A 20,482-nucleotide genomic window follows, 5' to 3' on the forward strand; every position below is an offset into this window, starting at 1 on the left:
GGGGTCCCTGCCCGTGGCAGGGGTTGGAGCTGGAGGAGCTTTAAAATCCCTTCCAACCCAAACCAGGCTGGGATTCTATGGGCTCCTGTACACACTCAGGTGGATCAAAATAACTGCTGCTGGGTTCCGGTGCCATGGGGGTGGCGTAGGAGAGGCTGCAGAAACCAGCTCCAATTTGGGGGTACCAGCAGCAGCGGCTCTGGGGTTTGCGCTGGCATTGCCCAGGGCCGGGTTATCTCCCTGTGCTGTGTTCCAGTCGTGCTCGCTTCCATGGGGAGAGCTGAGCTTGCCGCTGGCGAGCAGCAGTGGGGCTGAGGTTGCCGTGCCCCTGGCTGCGCTCACGCCTTGCCCTGCACTCCGGGGCTGCTCGGCCGGGGGACGAGCAGGGGCAGCGGGAGAGGGCAGCGGGCGATCAGGGGCCAAGGAGCCACGGGTGAATTTGCCGTGGTGCGGTTAGAGCTCACCTTGGCGTGCGCTTGTCAGCCTTCCCTTCGGCCTTGCCACCCCAGCGGCTTTCCTGAGACACGGATTTACTGGCTCAGCCCTTCGCCATCAGGATGAGCTGTGGTGAGGTTCTGCAGGGCAGTTACAGAAACACGGGGGGGCTCTGAGGGAGCCAGTCCTGAGCATCAGGAGTTTCTGTGTCCTTCTGTGGGCATGTCCCATCCTTTGGTGGGGTGTGGGGAGCCCCTGGGAGCAAGAGGGGCAGGAGCTGTCTGTACCCCAAGGCACAGCGCAGTGAGGCAGCTCTCCTGGCACTGGGCAGGGTTGAGCTGCGCATCTCTGTGTCCTGCTGTGTGACACTGGTCCCTCTCCTGCTGACCTAGAAGCAGTGGAGCATTGCGTGAGGCTCATGGATGCGCTGCCACAAGTGCAGTGATCCCATTTCTTCGCAAGCAGGGATGGGGTTGGGAGAGGGCAGTCCTTGCTCTTGCCCTTGCTATGTGCACTTTCCTAGCTTGCTGCAGGAATCAGATGGGCTTTTGCCGACTAAGAGGTGTTAAACGGCTCTAAATACTCTTCACACTGCAATATCTCCACCACAGCGTTTAATTGAGTGCCACAGAAAGGCCTATAAATAAATGTAATATGCCTGTGCCAGTACCCTCCTACAGCATCTTGGAGCTTGCAGAAAAGTTGACAAGTGGCTTGTGCTCAGGCTGCAGCTCCTGCCCTCCCTGCTCCTGCCCTTTTCTCCCTTTTTCTCCCATCTGAGAGTGAGTGGCTCCAGCCCTGTCTGTGCTGCCCTGCCTGCCCCTCTGCAAGGCCATGGCTTTCTGCCCTGCTTGCTCTGACACTCAGCACAGTGTCTGTACAGCTGCATGGCCCCAGGACCAGGGAACCCTGGCGGTGCTGAGATGCTCTACAGTGATGCCATCCTTTCTGGGATGCAGCCACAGGAGCAGGGAGGGGGGTTCTGGAGCAGCAGCCCAGTACCAGGCTGCAGGACCCATTGGATCAGGAATGGGAAGCTCCTTGCAGGCTTCCCCACCGTCCCTGGGGGGTGCATCCCCAGGCACTGCGCCTGCCTGGTCCCCAGGGTCAGGCAGCAACAGCGAGGAACAAATGCAAGTGTAGGAAATCAGAGAGCAGAGGGAAGGGTGCAGAGCATTCCCCAGCTGTTTGTGCTGTTCCTGCATCTGTATTTGTGTCTGGATTCCTTTGTGACTGGAGATTCGTATACACCAAAACAGGCGGATTTCCCACTAGGCTGCTTTAAATCTCTGGCGTATCAGACTCGAGTCCAAGCAGACAAATTGCGCTGTGCTTTATCTATTGCAAAAGGTGCTTTTTGGTTGCTGGTGTGCAGTGCTGCTCCCAAGGAACAGTGCTGAATTCTTCGCATGTTCCTTCCCAGACCCTTCATTGTTAGAGGGAATAAACAAGTAGCTTAAGAAAGGAGGAGTGGGCAGCCAGGTGCTCCCTGGGACCGCTGCTGATGCAGGGCTGAGTGCTGGGTGCCCTCGGGGTGGCCACAGGACATGGGATGGAGTTAGCTGTGTGTGGGGGGCTGTTCTCACTGGCACCCCCAGCCAGGCCGCTCCGTGTGATGCTGCGGGGTCCCTGGGACACCCCTGCACCCGGCAGCTCCTCTCATGGGAAGGGAGCAATGGGGCCTGGCTCCGGATCCTCAGCCAACTGAGATCCCTAAATAGGATGCTCAGACTCGTCAGTTGACTGCCTCTCCAGGCTGATGAGCCTCTCTGCTGTTACTATTTAAAATCCTAATTGCTTTAATCAGCTCGCCTTTAGCCGCAGCTCAGCCAGCACAGGCCTGGGCTGAGAGCCCCCCGCGCTCTCCCGGCACAGCTGCATCCCTGGCACCGTGGCTCTGCACCGGTATGTGCCGGTGGCGGGGCTTGGCTGCAGTGGTGATGGGCTGGTGGGATGGCTGCAGAGCTGAGTGCAGGTCTCCTGGGGAGCGTGAGGACAAGGACTTTAATGGATGAGGAGAAAAGGAGCTGCTGTCACCATGGGCTTAAAGATGCCAATGCTTTAATGAGCTGGGAATTCCCGGTGTCCTCTCCTGTAGCTCCCTGTGCTTGCCTTTATCAACATTAATTCCCTTCCAGGGTAAAATCACTTCTATCAGGCAGGACCAAGGACACTCCTGGTCCTGCTCCCCATTCCCAAGGGAGCAGCTGCCCCTGGGGAAGGGGGACACATCCAAGCCATGTCTGCAGATTTGTCCTTGCACCTTCTCAGGGCTGAGGTGGAGGTGAGCGAGCTGCAGCCAGCCCTGGACATGGGTTTGGTGCCCTCCAGCCCTCTCCTGGCTCTGGCTCAGCTCCCCCAGGGGCAGCCGCAGGGGGTTTCTCCGTCAGGGGCTCAGGGCAGAGTGGGCTGAGGATGATGCTGGCTGATCAGTGCCGGGCACTGGCTGTGCTGGGCAGGGGCAGTAGATAAGACCCAAAGCTGTGGATGCAGTGCCACCGCTGAGGGACTCCCTCCTGCCGTGCTCTGGCTCTTTGGAGGCGTGCACATCCCCAGGGCCGCTCCCCTTCCTTAGCTTGAGGCTCTGTGGCTGCTAGAAGCCAAGCTGGGCAATAGGGATGCGTTTGCCCCTTGCCAAGAGGGACCTGGCAGGAGAGGGCTGGGACGGGGGTGCCTGGGCAGGCAGCTGCAGGCAGGAAATGAGCAGGAAGCTGCCTGCTGCGGCTGGCGATGCCGCGGGATCTCCTGCGGCTCCTCCTCTCTTGTCAAGCCTGGCAGCGTGGAAGGCGTTTTCCAGGGGACGGTGCTGGCACCCCGGGTGCCAGCTCCCAGGCACAGGCTGCCCTCGCCTTCCCTTGTGCTGTAACTTGGCTTCTCTGGGTGCCGCATCCACCTGCAGCCCCTCAGCCAGCGCCAAGCACGCCCCTGTTCCCGTCCCACCGCGCTGGTGACTGCTCCAGCCCCTGCGCACCAGTGCCTGTGGTGGGTTTGGAGGCAGAGCAGGGTCCGTGTCCCCCGGCGCTCGGTGCCTCCCTCACCCACCCCATGCACCGCAGCCTGCCCGCCGCTGCCGTGCCGGTGATGAGCGGAGCAGGGGCTGCCCGGGTGATGCGTGGCCACGGGCCTGGGGCTGTGCTGCCCCAGAACACCCGGGGAAGAGCAGGGCAGCTCTCGCAGTGGGTTGTACAACTCGCAGCAGGCTTCCCGGGGAGCGAGGACATCTCTGCATTTATTCAAGGACGTCCCTCCTCAATTAAATCCCAGCATGGCCTAAACAAATGGGCTGCTGAGATCAAAGGGGTTTTTTTCACTCTTTTTTTCCAAATCATTGAAAAGACGCATTGGAGGGCGAGTGGAGTGTTGGGCTTCCATTCGCCTGGTGGGGAGGAGGAACTTCCATTAAATTCCCATAAAGGCATTTGCTCTGTTAATGTAGAGCTGGTGCAGAGTTGTTAGTGTTGGTTCCAGGGTGATGCCCTGGGAGGCTGTGGGTGGGTGCAGGATTGCCCATCATACAGCAAGGGATCCGATGCCATGTCCTAGATCTGGGGCCAGCCCAGATCCCTCACCCTGGCTGTGGGGTTGGTCCCTGCCTGGCTGTGCATCCCCCAGCCCAGCTTGGATTGATGGTGTCGTTAAAGCGTCGGGCTGGCCCGGGGGGGGCCGGCCCCACTGCCTGGCAGGATTGATGGTGGAATCTGCCTCCGTGAAGGTTTTATAGCAGCCATTAAACAGCTGAGAGTGTGCTGGGCTGGTGCAGCAAGAGGCTGCTCCCGCACTCACCGGTAATGATGGGGGTCACTCTGCTGGGGACCCGTTGGATGGGGCCAGTGCTGGGATCCCACAAGGTACCAAGGGATGGGGTGGATTGGGAACGCTGCAGCTGCATGGGGATGGCCGACCTTGTGCAGGCTGCAGGGGCTGAAGCGCTGCTTGTCTGGGTGTGAATCCCGGGTTGGGTCTGTGGAGGAGCAGCCGGGGCAGGGCACGAGCTTGCAGCCACCGCAGGGCCTGACCTGCTCCCGCTCCCTCTGCCATGGACCTGTCTGTTAAGAATCGATCCCGTTGCCACCAGCCCTGTCTCCTTTTTCCTTTTAAATGGTGTCACTCTGCTATTTCCTGGCCTCTCTAATAGATTTTTATATAATCACTACAGTGCACTTTTAAAGAGTGATAGATCACGTTCATTGCTTTTCCCTGTGATTAATTTCCCATAATAGTCCTCTGTAACACCAAGGCAAAGAGAGGAGAGAGAAGAAAACCCCCACATTATCCACTTTGTGCTCAGAGTATAAATGAATTAGATTTAATTTTTGTTTAATTGTTTCCATAGCTCAGCCTCTGCTAACTTCGCAGGATAATTTATTTTGCAGTCGTGGGGAAAAGAAGGGAGAAAAGTCCGTGCCGCCGCACGCTCTGCCCGCGGACGGGAGGTAATTACAGCTCAGAGCCTTATCTGCTTCTAATTAGCGGAGCCACCTTGGCCACGCTCCATTGGTGGGTCCCTTTGCACACCCCAGGTCAAGCATGGACCAGAGTGTGGGGCCCAAAGCTACGGGGAGGGGCTGGGAAGAGCTGGGAAGGGACAGGCTGGGACATGGGATGTTCTGATGTGTTTCCATATCCAGAAAGTGCAGGAACCTGGGGGCTGCTGTGGGGCAGGGCTGGCCTCCCTTTCTGCTGCCTTGTGCTGTGGGCACCACAGCGTGATGGAGGTGGGGGTCTCATTCCCGTGGGACACCCTGGCCCCATGGGATGTCCTGTCTCCGTGGCTCTGCAGAGTGGGAGCAGGCTGGTGACTTGCATCTTGGGCTGACAGGTAGCCAGGTCGAGGGGAGGTGACTCTGCCCAATTGATTCTTTTGGAATAGCCCATTAAGGGGAAGGTTCTGCAGGGAAAGTCAGAGCCGCGGGCGCTCTCCTGGCTTGGCTGAGCCTCGGGCATTCTGCTCTGGGCAGGTTAGAGCCAGACCCCTGGGACCTGCTCCTGGGGGCTCTTCTCTCAGCCCTGTCGGTCTGAGGCGGTGCTGTCCTGCCCGTGCACAGGGTCCTTGGCTTCCTGGGAACCGTGTCCGACTTCCCTGTGACGGTGCCTGAGCAGGGGTTGTGCCAGCAGCAGGGAGAGGAGGCTCTGGGAGTTGCTGCCGGCATCCAGCATCCTCCCCTCTAATGGCCACTGGAGCCTGGTCCCATCCTGCTCCACTGGGAGCGTGGGAAGAACAGTGGGGCTGGAGCCACCGAGAGTCCTCCTCATCCAGCATCACCATTAATCACCACTGTGGGGGCATCGTGCCCCTGCTTAGAATGCATGGGCAATGCCGAGGTGAGGCAGGAGCTCGAGAGAGTCTCTGCTAATCTGCTCCCTCGGAGACGGGCTACCTTCGGCCTGTTAATCAGTTGCAGTAATTACAATCCCAACTTTACATGTGGAATGTTAATTAAAGGATGGGACACAGGGACCTGCAGCCTGGCAGTGAGCGGTGTGCTGGCAGCGAGGGGTGGCTGGGCTGGAGGCTGGCGGTGACCCCTGAACCCTCTGTCTGAGGTGCTTCTCCTCCCTGCACAGAGCTGTGGGGATGCCAGGCAGGGTCCGGTGGTGCCAGGCAGGGTCTGTTGGTGGTGCTGGCAGGGCACCAGCTGGTTCTGGTTGCTGTCAGTTAGTGCTGCCTCTGCTTTGTGGTTCCTGGAACGCAGCTGCTGCTTACCTCTGAAATTTCTTTGCTGATGTGAAAGGCAGGATTTGATGGGGAAATAGGATATTGCAGATGGAACTTCACTGCCCTCCCTGCTGCCTGCCCTGGCTCTGCCCTCCCCATACTCCTGAGCCTCCCCTTCTCTGGGCTGAGCAGCTACCTCCAGCTGCATCTCTTTCCTGTGCTCTGATCATCACCGTGGCCTTCTGCTGGATTCACTCCAGTGCACGAGTCTGCCTGCACTGGGGGGGCAAAGCTGGACATGGCATCCAGATGTGTCCTTGCAGTGGCAGGGCTGATGTGGGGCATGCTGCTGGCTCGTCCCTCTGCTCCAGCGGCACGCTCCTGCCCAGCTGGCAATGGCAGCTCTGCTCTGGGGACAGGGCTCAGTGTTTTCCTTCCTGAACTTCACCAGGTTCCCCTGAGTGGCAGCTCCACCCCATGATGCTTGGCCTTGGTGCTGGGAGAAGATCCTTGCTCTCCATCCCACGCTGTTCTTGCTGGTAGCTTTAGCCCTTGGCTGCTGCTTGTGCCAGTGCTGAGAGCTGGCTGATGCTGGTGTGTGGGCAGTCGAAGCCCCGGGTGATGCCTCTGCAGAGCCCTGTGCTGCGATGCTTTGAGAAGCATCCATCTGACCACACTGAGCCGCAGTTGTCCCTTCCCTGTCCCTGAGGAATACGCGGTGTGCCGGCAGCCTGCAGCCCCTCCGCTCTGCTGCATCTGTGCCCTTGGTGTGTTTGCTGGTGCCACGGCTTCAGAGGAGATCACTCTGAGAGCCCAGGCTTGAGCTGAGCCCGGAGGTGCTGGGTGTTCCTCGCTGCTCCCCGCGGTGTGCCCAGGGCCTCATTAGGTGCAATGAGCAGAGGAGGGATGCTGGGAGAGCCTCCTGCAGCTGGCAGAGGTGGGCATCGGCCGGGGGAGGCTTTAAAACCCTGGTCAGCAGCAGCGGGGAGCGGTGCTGAGTGATCTGCCGGGGCGTTAGTGCCCTGGATTATTGCTGCCAGCAGCTGAAGGAGAGCAGGGAAGAGGCGTGAGCTGAGAGCAATGACAAAGAGGGGAAGGAGAGGAAGAAGCCCTGGAGGAGGAGGAGGAGGAGGAGGGGGAGGCCGGATCAGTGCCGCACGCAGTGCGGGGTGCTCCAGCAGTGATGCTTTGCTGTCTCAGCATCTGCCTGGTCCCTGCTCCCATGTGTGTCCTATTCCTGTATCCTGTCCCACGGCAGCCACCCCCCCTGGTGCTGCCTTTCTTGTGTCTCTTTTGTTTCCCCCAGGGGAGGTGGAGTTGCCAGTCACTCCGATCTCTCACTGTCGCTTTCCCGTGGGGTCTTGACCAGGTTCAATAAAGCTCTTCTGTCTCTTCATCCACGCTGATCATAAATCTGGGGCTTGTTTCGATGGGCTCTGGGCTGTTGCCAGTCTTCCCATGATCCAGCTTCTCAAAATGAGGAATGCTTCTCCTGGCATTTCTAACTCCCATCACTGGCGTCGTTGGAAAGGGCAGGGGGAAGGATGTGTGCGCTGTGGCAGCCAGCTCTGAAGGCAGTGCCTGCAGGGCTGGTGAGGTGCGGAGCGAGGTGCTGGCACCGGTGCTCGGGTGGGTCCTGGGGATGCCCCTGTCCCACCTGCCCATCCCAGAGCCTTCGCTGCTGAGGAGCCTCGGCAGTGTGAACACCGTGCCAAGGTAAGGGAGCAAGGGGCTGGTGCGTCCCAAAGCAGAGCGCAGTGCCGGGCTGGCCTTTCACTGCCACAGCAGGGGTGGCACCGGTGCTGGTGATGTGCCCATGTTTCACCGGTGCAGCTGACTCGAGCTGTGTTGGGGGTAGGTGAACCTGGAAAGCTGCTGTAGCTCTGGAGGAGCAGCACTGGTGGTCGGTGTTGCTCCAAGAGGAGCCGTGTTATGTGCTCTCTCTCCAGGTTTGGGATCAAGGATGATCCCTCAGGAGCTCGCTGTCTGGGAGCAGCAGGACTGCAGCCTGGAGGATGCAGTGCGAGCGCGGTCAGAGCCGGCAGGGCTGAGCGCGGGGGCTGGCCCGTGGGGCAGCCAGGGATCAGGAGTCCACCTTGAGCTGGGATGAGGGATTCCCGCTCCCTGGCGCCCGGCCCTGCAGGGATTCCAGGAGCTGATCACGGGATGGCTTCTCTAAAATACAGCCAGTGAGTGGCTGATGGCAAGGGACAGGGTTTAAGATCCTTATGGAGAGGATGAGTGGGATGGATGTGATGAACACATCCCTGGGTAGCTGAGTGTCCCCTCGAGAGCCCAGGAGGTGTGCAGGCAGGGACCACTGCTGTCCCACTGCGCTGTACGGATCCGTTGTTGCCTCTCTGGCTGACCCTGCAGCCTCATGAACAGGCTTTTCTCTCAGAGCATTTTGGACCTGCTCTGTGATCTTTCTACCCCTCCTTCCCTAGGTACCGTTTCGCAGCTGTATTTCGGTCACGCGGGAGGTGGCTGGTGGGGGTCGTAGCACTGGTCCCAGAGCTCCTGTTGACATCGATCCCACTTCAGGATGCCTTCATCCTTCTGTGCTAGAAAGTGCTGGCGTTTCTCCATGTAGCTCCTTTCTCCTGGCAAAGCACCAGCTGCATCACCGGGAGAGACACAACACGGCTTTCCTGTTCCTTGTTCTCTGCCCTCCTCCCTGCTGCCTACCCCAAGGGCTGCATGCAGTGGCTGGTGGTGCACCCTGTGAAATCCCATGGCCCATGAGATCCGGGCTGCACTGAGCCACTGGTGGGCTGCTGCTATGGGGTGCAGGTATGGGCATGGCCATGTGCCCTGGGCAGCCCCTTCCTGCACGGTACCAGATGCTTTCCGTGCAGTTTGAGCTCTTCCATCTCATTCATTTTAGGATTAATTAAAGCATTTCTCATCCCTCCCTCTTTCTCTTCCTCCCTCCCTCTCCCCCATTACATACAGCTGCACGTGGATTTTAGGGTTGTGCTTGTTTACATCAGTTATATTTACATTAATGGGTGTTTGTTTTAGGGAAAACAGCAGAATTCCCACAAAAACAAATGTTCTTTGTGTCTCACGTGGGCACTGTGGTCCTGTTGGAGTGGAGGCTCTGAGGAGGATGCCCTGGACAGCCTCTGTCCCTCATCCACAGTGGTGGGTATGGAGAGCTCCCCCAGGGACTTCCAGCATCCATTGGGTTCTGGGTGCGAGGCGCAGCTCTGTGGGATGGGTCCCACACATCGGCAGGAGCAGGAGCAGATGCCAAGCCGCCGGCTCAGCCACATGCACTTGCAGGGATAAATCCCATCCCGGAATGGGGCTGCTGCTAAAACCTGCCTCAGCCGGGGTGGGCAGCGGCTCCGTCCCCTTCCATCAGGAAGTCAGGTGGGGGAGAGCGTTTTAGAAGAAGAAAGAGAAAGGGGAGGGAGGAATTGTAATGATTTCCCCAAATGGCTCTCAGCCTCTGTGTGCCTCTAAAGTTGCCTTTGTGCTCCTGCAGTCAGGCCGGGCAGGGCCTGGCCACAGTGGCATGGCGCCGGCCGCCTTTGTCAGCGTGGCTGCGGTCCCGGTTATTAGCTGGGATACGGAGACCCAGAACCTCAGATCTTCTGTGTGGCTGGTGGGAGAAATAAGCAGAGCTGCCTTATCATGCTCATTTAACTGGTTAATACATCTTCAGAGCAAATAATGCAGTCTGTGGGTGAATTGCTTAACCAACCTCATTACTATTGTGCATTTAGCAGCTTGGAGGAAGATAATACCTTTCAGGTTTGACCCAATTTTAGTTTTTGTTGTCATAACCATGGAAAATCGACCTTCAGAGACCCTCAGCAGTGAGCCTGAATAGGAAGTGATTTACAGCAAAAGTGCTGTGCAGAATACCTAATGCACTTGTGCAGAGAGGCAGGCTGCAGCATAGTCCTGGCTCTGCCCCGGCTCCCGGCACGCGCTGCACATCGTGTGGGATGGGGTCCGTGGTGGCTCACCCATCACCACTGCTTCACCTCACGCACGGTGCTGTGCTTCACTCCCGCAGCGCCGGGGTGCTCCTTGGTGGAGCTGGCAGGGGCACCCTCTTCCCTGGCATTCACTGCTGGTGCCACTGGCTGTGGTGGTGCGGGATGCCGATGCTGGTGGCTGTCACCATGGCCCATGGCAGAGGTGCATCTGCAGAGCAGTTCTGGGCTCAGTGGGCGCCATGCCCAGCCCCAGGGGTTCCCAGGGGAGCAGCACCCCAGCCCTGCCTTAGCAGCTGTGCTGCCTCCGAGCATCAGGGCACGAGTGAAGGCACAGAGGGGGTTGTTCCTCAGTTCAAAACTGGAAACCAGAGGGCTGCAGAGCTGTAAAGCCTGGGGCGTTTGTGCCTGCCTGGCAGGCAGGGGGGCACACCCACCCCACGGCTCCCATGGCACTTTCTGGGCCCATTTTCTCCATCCTTTAGTCCAAGATTCCATTCCTTGCCTGTCTTTTCCTTTTTTCCCAGCTCTTTCATCTAATCGTAATGCACCTTTAGTCCAGCGGGGCTCTTGAGGCTGTGATAACTCCCTGCTCTCCAGAGCTGGGCGAGGAAAATGCAAACGCTCCGAGAAGGGATGCATCCAGCCCCCTGAGAGCCTCCGCTTGCCTCCCTGCTTGCCTCCTAACGAGCCCTTTCCTTCTGGCTCGCTCATCCTCTGCCCGCTCGCAGCCTGTTCGGGGCTGTGGTGCGCCCATGGTGAGGGCGCGCCCCACGAGCGGGGTCTCGGCCTGGACCTTCCTCTCCCTGCACCATTTGGGAGTGCCGGGAGCCGCCCGCCGGTGGCTTGCCTGCGGGTGCCCCTCACCCGCCCGGCTTGTGCCAAGCGGTGGCAGCCCCGACGCCGCCGGCAGCGATCCCGCGGGCGGCGTTGTCCCCCGCGCCGGGCGGGGCCGGTGCCCGGCCCTCCGGCGCTGCTCCGGCGGCGGGGCTGCGTGGGGAGCAGGGCGGCAGGGAGGTGACAAACCTTCCTCCCCTTCCCCTCAGGCAGCTGTGAGCGCGGATCTGCCACCCAAAGCCTGGATCCTGCTGCTGCTGCGGCGTGTGGGAGGTCCCCGTGGTGCAGGATGCAGCCAACGGCAGAGCGGGTGATGCCCAGGGGGGCTCTGCCTGCTCCCGTGAGGGTCTGTGAGGGCTGTGGTGCAGGGGTCAGTGGTGCTGTGGGGCTGCTGCCGCCACAGGGCTGTGCTTTTCTCCCTGCTCCCCCCAGGACTGTGCTGGAGTTGGGGCACAAAGCAGGCAGCTAATATTAGATTGCTTTAATTCTGCTGTTTTGCAGCTAGAGGAGAAGCTGCTCCCTCAGCGCAAGAGTTGAAACTCTTTAGCCTTCCTCCGTGTCACCTCTATGGACATGGATACCTCCAGCTGTGACGTAAGTGAGACTTGGGGGGGGGAACATCTTCTGTTCAGCATCAAAATCCTATTACCAAGTGCTGTGTTCTGCTGCACAGATAGCAGGCTCGGCACAGATAAGTGGGAAATAGCTCCTGATCCAGGCTGGAGCAGGAGCCGTATCTCTGGCTGCACAGGCTCAGAGTGCTGCTTCAGTGCATTTGCTGCTGAAAGGCAATTCCACTCTCGCCCTCCTCTGCAACCAAGGGAAAAACCACTGCGGGAATTCGGCCTAAACCCCCTCCGTCCTCCCCAGCACTGCCCCATTGAGAGGGGTATCTCCACCACCCCACTGCCACGGTGGGGTCCAATGGACAGTGCCGGGCTGGGGCTGAGCATCCTCCCAGGAGCGAGGGGCCATGGCTGGGGCTCAGCCTGAAAATGAGCACTGATCCTGCACCCCTTGTCCTGCACCCCTCATTCTGCACTTCTTATAGCAGCAGCAGCCGCCAGGCTGGCCCTGGGATTGCGGATGCTGCGGGCAGCTGCATCTTCCCATCTCCTCCCTGGGGTGCTGCTGGCTTTGATAAAACCTCTTAGCCTTCCCGGGGCTGGCTTGCAGATGTAATCGCAGTGTTTTATTGTGTGGTAAAAGCCTGGTGGTTCTTGGGGAGATGCCCTGTGGGGCTCCACAATCCGCTTCCGCTCCCCTCCTGTGGCTGGACTGCTCGCTTGCGGGGGGAACATGCCCCCGCCGCGGTGGGGAATGCGTCAGCTCCATCGTCCCCCTGCACACCCGTGGGTTTGCTTTTGAAAATAGAAGGTGCTGAAAAAACATGACTGTGTTCAGCTTGTTTGAGGGATGCCGTTGGGTTTTCCCTGTGTTGATCGTGTCCTGCCCTCGCTGCTTGTGCACAGGGGGGGTTATTTTGGTCTTGGGTAAACCCTGCAATGCGAGTGTGGAAGCTGCGGCTGAATGAGTTTGTGTTGGAAATAAGGTGTTGGGGAGGAAGCCCGTGGGATCGGGCTGGGACAAACCAGCGTTGAAGGGGACACCCCAGTGCTGGGGTGGTGGGGCTGGGGAGCTGGAGCTCCCCACTGCTGAGCTGCGCTCAAGCTCTGCATGCTAATCAGCAGCAGAGCCAGATGAGCAGGACTAATGAGGCAGAAGAGGAATTCCAGCAAGTTTGGGGAGCTCCTGTGCTGTTAAGCCATTCTCTGGGGGTTCTCTGTGGTCTGTCTCCAAAGTGGTGACAGGCGCCTGCCTGCGTTTGGTGCTGATGGAGCAAGCCCAGCAGCCCTGGCCAAGGCCTCCTGGGGGGCTGCGAGACTGCAGGGGCAGTTCTGTGCCGTGTTTGAGATCCCTCTGCCCGTCTTCTTCCTCATCCCCCCTTGGCCAGCATCCAAGAGCCTGTGGGCTGCCATCAGCTGCTTTCCATCTTTCCTGCCCCTTCTGACTGCCCCCAGGACTGCCGTGCTCCTGCTCCGCTGGGAATGGGCATCCCTGTTCAGGCACATGCTGCTGCATTTGTTGGGATGCTGCTAGGATGGATGATTTGGGAATGCCGGTGACTGCCTCTGGGGATTGCTGCAGAGCTAGCCCAGGGGATCCCAGCTCCATTTCTGTTTCCCTCTCGGTTTCTGCTCATTGGGAGGCAGGAGGATGATCCGTGAGCCACACCACTGCGGGCATTTTTCTTTCCTTTCCTCTTCTCCTCGCTTTTTAATGAGCCAACCTTGGAGGACCTTGAGAGACGCTCCTGCAGCTTTGCTGTGACTTATCTCCCGGCCTCTGCCCCCTATTCTGCTGAGGGGATAAATCTTGCTCCCAGCGTGCTGAGCCCTTCCTGCTGTGCAGTGCAGGCGTAGGAATTCCCGGCAGGCAGGGGCTGCCTGGCGAGGTTTGTGGGGTGGATGTTGCTGTCGGTGCCATGATGGATGGATGAATGGATGGATGGATGGGCTGCCTGGGGGGACAAGCTGTTAAATTATCTCCCGCTCAACCTGGGTCAGGGAAAAACAACTCAGACCTGCTGAGTGTGATGTGGGACTGCAGGATGCTGAGGAGGAGGCTTTGGTGATGACAGCGAGGGGTATTTTTCCCTTAGGAAGAAGCCTTTGCATTTCCCCATATCCATCCCATATGCACTGCTGAGGCTTCCTGGGGAAGCAGAACCAGCCTCAGCATCCTGCATCAGTGCAGAGACTGGGACATGGTCCTGCTGGGGACCCTCTATGCACCCCTTGCAGCCATTCCCCAGGGCTGGATGTGATTCCCCCTCTGTGGGGTCTTTGTGATGGGCAGGGTCCTGCTGCCAGGCTGCCTTTGTGCATGTTGGGCAATGGGGCCACTCTCCAAAGCTCTCTCCAGCGTGAGATGGTTGTGCTGTTCAACAAGCAGCCCCTGGAAGCCATCCCTGGTGCTCAGAGCATCCTCCTCCATTAGCAGCAGCGGTGCCCACACAGGGACAGGACTGGAGTCTCTCCCTCTCTCTTTCAGGCTGAGGAGCTGCTGCTGTGAGACCCCAACGGCTCTTCCAGACAGCTCCGAGGGGCGAAGGTGAGGGTGAGCTCCTGCTTGCAACCCCAGCACCAGGTTCCTGCTCGTGGCCTCCAGGTACGTGGCTCCCACTGAGGCTGGGGCGGGGCTTGGAGGTGGTTTTTGGTGGAGAATGAATCTGCTGCTTCCCATGGGCCGTGCCTGCTGCAGCAGCCCCGGTTCAGCTCTGCACTAGCACTGGGTGCAGACCCCATACCCACCCACAGAGGCACAAGTGCCCAAGGCTCAGGCTTCATGAGACGACTGGAGAAAGGAGCATCACAGGGAGAAGGCACGGCTGCTCTGTTCCTCATGGGATGGGAATGAGGGGTTCTAGTCCTGCCCTGTGGGCTGGGCTCCTTCTGCTCCATAGGGCTGCCGGTGGGGAAGTGGCAGGGTCTTGGTGCTGGGGAGCTGCACGTCCCTGCCTCGCAGAGCTGCTCTGCTCTGCCCTGGTCCCAAGAGCGTGCTCAGGAATCTTCAAATAGGGAGCGAGATTTTGAGCATCCTCATCCCTCGGCAGGGCAGAGGTCGTCCCAAGAGGGGGATTAGAGAAGCCTCTGCAAAGAGGCTGTGCAGATGGATTTCCCCAGCTGCATTAATCAGTTTGAAGGCAGCAAAGGCAGCTGAGCTCTGTGTATCACCTTGAAGCTTTTTTTCCCTTGTCTTTTAGAAAACTTTGGGTGGATGTTATTGCTCATGAAAGCGAGGGGCTGATCATGCTGGGAAGGAGCAGGCGTAGTGTGGGCTGGCACTATTATGCAAGCTTCCCACATGCCGCTGTGCCAGTGCACTCCGTTCCAGAACAACAGCACGAGCCCATGTGCCAGCCCGAGCCCACCCCCGGGTCTGCCGGAGCACCGCGGGCTCGCTCTGCCCACATCGCCCTCGCCACGGGCCCAGCCTGCGCTGCCCGCATTGCCTGCACAGAGATCTGGGCCCGGCAGTGGACAGGGATGGCAGCACGAGGGGGATGCCTGGTGCTGCCCAGCCTCTGCTGGGGGGAGAAGGATGGGGCTGGGGGACAAGGGTCCGTGCAGGGCTGCCCACAGCTCCGTGGTGCACCAGAGCTGGTCCATCACAAGCGCCCTGTGCAGAGCCGGAGCCATGGGTGTCTCTCCCATGTGCAGTGCACTGGTCATGGGGCTGGGTCTGTGCTGCTGTCTGTGGGGGTTTGCGGTCGGTTGGTACCGCAGCGGTGATGTGTGTTGTGTCCCTGCACAGGAGGTGAGTGCCCATCCTGTGGGAATTTGCAGCCGTTGCAGCCAGGACCCGCTCTGGGAGCCCGAGCAGAGCTGGGCTCACTCGTGCTCAGACCAGAGCCTCTTCCCCGGGCAGATTTCTTCCCTGCCCTGAAACCTCCCTTCCTGAGAGCCACCTCCTTCACTGAGGCCACTCATGAAGGCTTTGGGTTGCCAGCCATGAGCTGCAAATGCTGGTGCTGGTGCCATGCACGAGGCTCACTGGGGTGGTGGGAGCAGCCTGGAGGAACGCACCAATGCGGAGCCCCTGTAGCCACTCTCCCCATCATCCCCAAACCTGCTGGAGCCCCCCCGGGAGGAGAGTGCTCCATAAAGCGAGGCTTGAAGCTGAGCAATGGAGAAACATCTGACAGGGGAGCCCTCGAGGCGCTTTTGTTCCAGCGAGTGGGAGTGCGAGATCCGCTCAGACATGAAAGGCTGCGCAGCTCCGTCCCCAAAGTCACAGCGAGGAGAAGGAGGACAGGGGCTGTGCGGCTGCTCCCGGAGGTCATCCTGGCAACGGCTGGCACCGGGATCCCCGCTCCCTGCCTCCCCTCCCAGCGAGTAAATTAGGTCACACTCGAAAGTCAGTTGCTTGGCTGTGGATTTAATTTAGCTTTTCCAGGCTAGTTATCATATCATAAATTCCAGGAGATTTATAGAAAACATGCCCGGGGAGGCTCAGCCAGTGTGTAACGAGATTTGTGCCTGTTTCCCGCTGTGGAGCAGCTCAGTGGGCACGGGGCTGGCAGCAGAGGCACAGGCAGTGCCCATGAGCCCCCAGGGGACTGCCCCAGGATCGGGACCCCCGGCAGTGGGGGGGTCACCCCACAGTTCCCTGGGGCACGGGTGCAGCACTGGGGCAGCTGTGCTCTGCCCCAGCTCCCCACAGCCATAGCTCACCGGGAGCGGCTGGGCTGTTCATCACTTGCCTCCTTGCATTGCTGCACGAGCAACGTCGAGTCGGAGCCCGTCCCGGTGGTGCCCGGTGCGGGGAGGACCTTGGGTCTCTTCCCTTGCTCCCGTGGCGCAGGTGGCCACGAGGCAGAGCTGAAATCCGCAGCTCTCTGCTCTCCCCGCTGCTGGAGGCGGGTTTCCCGAGAAGGGGAAAGCGCCGGGGTTTGCCGTGATTTGTGGTGCTTGCAGCACGCCGGCAGCAGGGCGGCTGCGGGAAAGCGGCTCGGCTCCGAGGGCACTGCCAGCCCCGCTCCCCCCTCGGCTCTCGCTGCTAACGCCGCCCAATTAGTGTCTTATTAGTCACTCCGCGTGTTAAAGCATTAAGCACAATTAAGGGTGAGAAGAGTTTCCAGATGTAGCAGCAAGCGCTGGAGCCGGGAGCTGGCAGCTCTGCTGGCTGCTCCCAGATGGAAAGGATCTCATCACCATGGAGCTTGCTGCGGTACCACCAGGACCAGCCTGCAGGGTCCTGGGGCCACAGAGGTGCGGGCAGTCGGTGGGTGACCCCGAGGGGTGGTACCCACCTCTGCCATCAGTGTCCGGGAGCATCTCGGAGGTGGGGAATAGCCGCTGGGATGCTCCCTGCCAAGGGGATTGGCTGGACACTGCTGCTGCCCCCTCAGGAGAGGCACCCCAAGCACCACTCGAGCACTTTGGACGTGTTCCCCGTTATTAAGCTTGCAAATGAGCTCCAGTGAAATACTCACCTGCTGGCTGGGCTGGGGGTGAGTCAGTCCCTCGCTCGGTGCCCAGCCGGTGCTGGCAGCCCCGTGCCGGGGCCGTGCCGTGCTTCCTGGCGAGAAACCGGTGCTGGGAAAGCACTTGGCTGCAAGCAGCGACCCAAGTGCATTTGGGACACAGTGTGTGTGGGACAACTGCCTCGGTAAAGATAGCACCCGTGCTGTGACAATTTGAAGAGCAGGAGAAATAGAACAAGAGCTGAATGTGACTTCAGAGCCCGAGTGCAAGTGACTTCAGCTCCCCATAAATAGTCCCTGGGTGGTGCTGGAGGGAGCAAGCTGAGAGCAGGCGGCTCCCGGAGGCTGTCAGGGTGCTCCTGTGGCTGGTCCCTTCTGTGCAAGGTAGGTTGTATCCCCACTATCGCGTTGGAGGTAATGGTGGCCTCTGCTTGCCCAGTGCGTTCCTCTTCACTTGCCTTCACCCAGGTGGTGACCTGCAGCTGGCTCTTGGCTGGGGTGAACGTGCTTTATCTTGGCAGCCCTGGTGTGTTTGCCTGCTGGGGGTGGTTGTATTTATAGCCGTGGCCTCCCCATGCTCCTCAGCACCAAACCCCTCACCTTGCAGCCCGTGCTTTGGGAGGCTTTCCCGTCTGCTCCTGGAGGCTCGGGGGGCTGTGGTAATGTGGAGGCTGCCCCAGTGGGGCTGCCTTGCCAGTGCTAGGAGCAGAGGTCCCCAGGGTGGGGATGCTGCGGTCCCCCCATCCATAGGCTGGCATGGAGACGGGGCAGTGGAGAGGGACAGTGGCCTCTGGTGTGTTGCAGTAATTTCCCTCCTGCCCTCCCCAGGGCGCGGAGTGGTTCTCGGACAGATGGTGTTTGTGAGTGACCTTGTATCTGAGTGATTCCCTTGGCTGCTGCCTAATGGTGGGACCTGCGGGAAGCGAGCAGTGGTGCTGCAACCTGCTCATGCCGGTGGGAGTTTGTCAGGGAGCCAGGGAATGGAGCCGAAGCCCCACAACCATGTGGAATGGCTGCGAGGAAATTGGATGTGCACTGTAGTCCTCCGCTCCCCTTGGCCATGGGAAGAGCGCAGTGTGTCTGGTGCGGCTCTTCTGATGCTCCCTCACAGCTTCTCCGTCCCGTGCCTCTGTCTCCTTCACCTCAGCAGTGATTTCGCTCCTCCTTGCTCCACTTGCTCCTCTTTGGGAAGAGCCTGAGGTCTCTGCAGGAGCCGAGGCAGCGGCACCTGCAGTCAGTGCGGCTGGGCCAGGCGTGGGGCAGCCCCGGGTACAGGGTGCGTGGTGACACCACCAGGATGGAGCTGGGTCATGGCCATGGGGCTGAACTTTGCGAGTGCACTGGGTACTGGTGGGCTGCAGAGCCCCGAGGGCAGGGATGGATGGTGTGGGTCTGCGTGGCCAGCCCCCCCCTCTGCTCTCCCAGTCCACTGACCCCCAAAATCAGCAGGGTTGGTGTCTGAATGTCTGTCTCCACTGCATAGGTGCTGCCTCTGTGAGCCACAAGCCAGAGATGGCTGAGAGGTAGAAAGGTTTCTGCAATAGGAAGTTTGTCTCACAGCTAAGACCTGGGACTGCAAGCCCAAGAGAAAAGTCTATGTGGGGGCAAACCAGCACTTCCAGGGTTGTCTCTGCCACTGGAGTCGCTCTGGGGTGAGCCTCAGCATGCTCTTTTGACACCCTTGCAACTACCTCCCGGCTACGGGAATGCTGCAGCACCAAGAGGTGTCCTAAATCGGGGAAGGAACAGGGAGATCTTGGCACCAGCCCGGAGCATCATTTGCATTCATGCACAGCTCCGTGCTGTGCGGGTGGCGGGGGCCCGGCAGTGCTGTGGGGTGAGGAGCACCGGCTGCCAGCGCATCCCCTGGTGCCGCTGCGGAGGGGGCTGCGGCTGGGGTATCACCATGCTCTGGGTTTCTTGGGTTTGTGCTTTTCTGCTTCAGCTTTGCATTCCAGGCTGCTGTTCCAGATTTGTGCCTCTGCTGCTGCAAAATGGGAATTGCTGTTCAAAACAGGAATTGCATCTCACTTTGGCAGCTGGTGCCCCCGTGCCTCCCTTCATCTCCAAGAGGAGATGCTACAAGTGCTGTCACATCTCAGTCTTGGAGCCCATTGGCTGCTGTGGGACTGGGTGTAGGGGATGCCAGGCTGTGTCCCCCACAGGCTCACAGTGACATCCATGTGGGCTCCTCCAAATCTTTCCCTACAATTCTCATAATGGAAACTGATAAACCATGGTGGGGCTATTTTGGTTCCCGTGTGTCTGGGGATGGAGAGAGTCTCATATTCTTATAGCTGGACCACCAGGACCAGCTGGGGCCAGGCAATTCCAAGTGGATTCAAGTGGTCCATGGTGATGGAGCAAGATGCTGCTGGCCTGGCTGGTGCCTTGCCCAGGCTGCGTGGGGTAGGCAGCTGCTGCTCTGCAGCCTCTCCCAGTGTGGTGGGAAGAGGGGAGCAGCAGTGGGGATATGGGGGTCTCATGGGTCCACCTAAGACCCAAGGTTGGGGTGTGAGGCCCAAAGCTGCTCCGCAGTAACCAGAGGGAGTGAGCTGAGGGCAAAGTGCTCTGTGTGGGTCTGGTGTGTTGCGGGTGAGGTGGGAGCAATGCACAGTAACAGATACATGCACCCTGCAGCATCTGCAGCAGGAATGGGGACTGCACCCTTTGGGTGCCTGCACTCGGGGGGCTCTGCCCCAGGGATGGGCTCTGCAGGGTCCTTGGCACTGCTGGGTGCTCAGATGCGGTGCATCGCCCGCAGCCACCAGTGCCAGGCTGCCTTGCAGCATCTGAGCAGCTCCGGTTACTTAACATGCAGCAAGTGTTGTACTCGGAGAAATTTAGACGTAATTTTTTTGTGCTCGCATGTAAATGTGGGTAGGTGCTGTCCTGATTGATGGCAATTAGCATTTTCTAACGGTAACAGATGTTCGGATTGCCAGGAGGCTGGTACCTAACGCCCACACCGCCATCTGCTCCGCTGGGCACTGCCTGCGGAGGTGACACCGGCGCCGCGGACCCGCGAGTCCTCGGCAGGGTGTGCGTAACAGCCGTGCCGGGGGGGGCTGCTGGCTTTTCTGGGGGAAAATAATAATAATAAAGACGTTTTCAGGTTTATAAATAGTACACTCTGTTTATTATGGGATGGAGACTTTCCATCTGATTAGCAGCCTGGATTTCTGTACGGAGTTAGGGAAGGGATTTGGGTGGTGCATGGAGTAGGGTGCCTGGCCAGCGGTGTTCCGGGGATGCGGTGGGAATGGGCTCTGGTGTGGTGGTGGTGGGTGTCCATGAGTGAACCCCCATCTCTTCTTGGTCTCTGCTGCTCTATAGGGAAGGTGCTGCTCAGATGTGGGCATCACTTAGCTCCAGTAATTGAAATGGGGAAACATGCCCATACCATTTAAAAGCAGTTTAAAGGTGAGATTTAGGAAGAGGCCCAGACCCCTGGGCCTGGTCCCTGCTCTCCAGGTGGTCCAAGCCACAGCCCCTTTCCTCATCAAGCACGCAGATGGTGCCTGTCCCTCCCTGTGCACAGAAACCTCCCAGTTTCCTTCTGCCTCCCTTTATTTGGAGCCTTTTCCACCCATTTATACTTGTGCCAACATTGTC

At 59.3% G+C, this 20,482-nt stretch overlaps 1 protein-coding gene across 2 annotated transcripts in view; it reads left to right on the forward strand.

Annotated features, from left to right (window-relative positions):
- Nucleotides 1-20,482, forward strand: part of RBFOX3 (RNA binding fox-1 homolog 3) — a 107,375-nt gene that overhangs the window by 19,482 nt on the left and 67,411 nt on the right. Inside the window, exon 2 of one of the 2 annotated variants that reach the window (XM_065693564.1) lies at nucleotides 13,933-14,049. The gene's annotated coding sequence lies outside the window, so the exon portion shown is untranslated. Of the gene's footprint in view, nucleotides 1-13,932; nucleotides 14,050-20,482 lie in introns of those variants that run through there. The other variant, XM_065693569.1, reaches the window with a different exon arrangement.

Source organism: Lathamus discolor, chromosome 13 (genome assembly GCF_037157495.1).
Source record: "Lathamus discolor isolate bLatDis1 chromosome 13, bLatDis1.hap1, whole genome shotgun sequence".
Classification (NCBI taxonomy): Eukaryota; Metazoa; Chordata; class Aves; order Psittaciformes; family Psittacidae; genus Lathamus; species Lathamus discolor.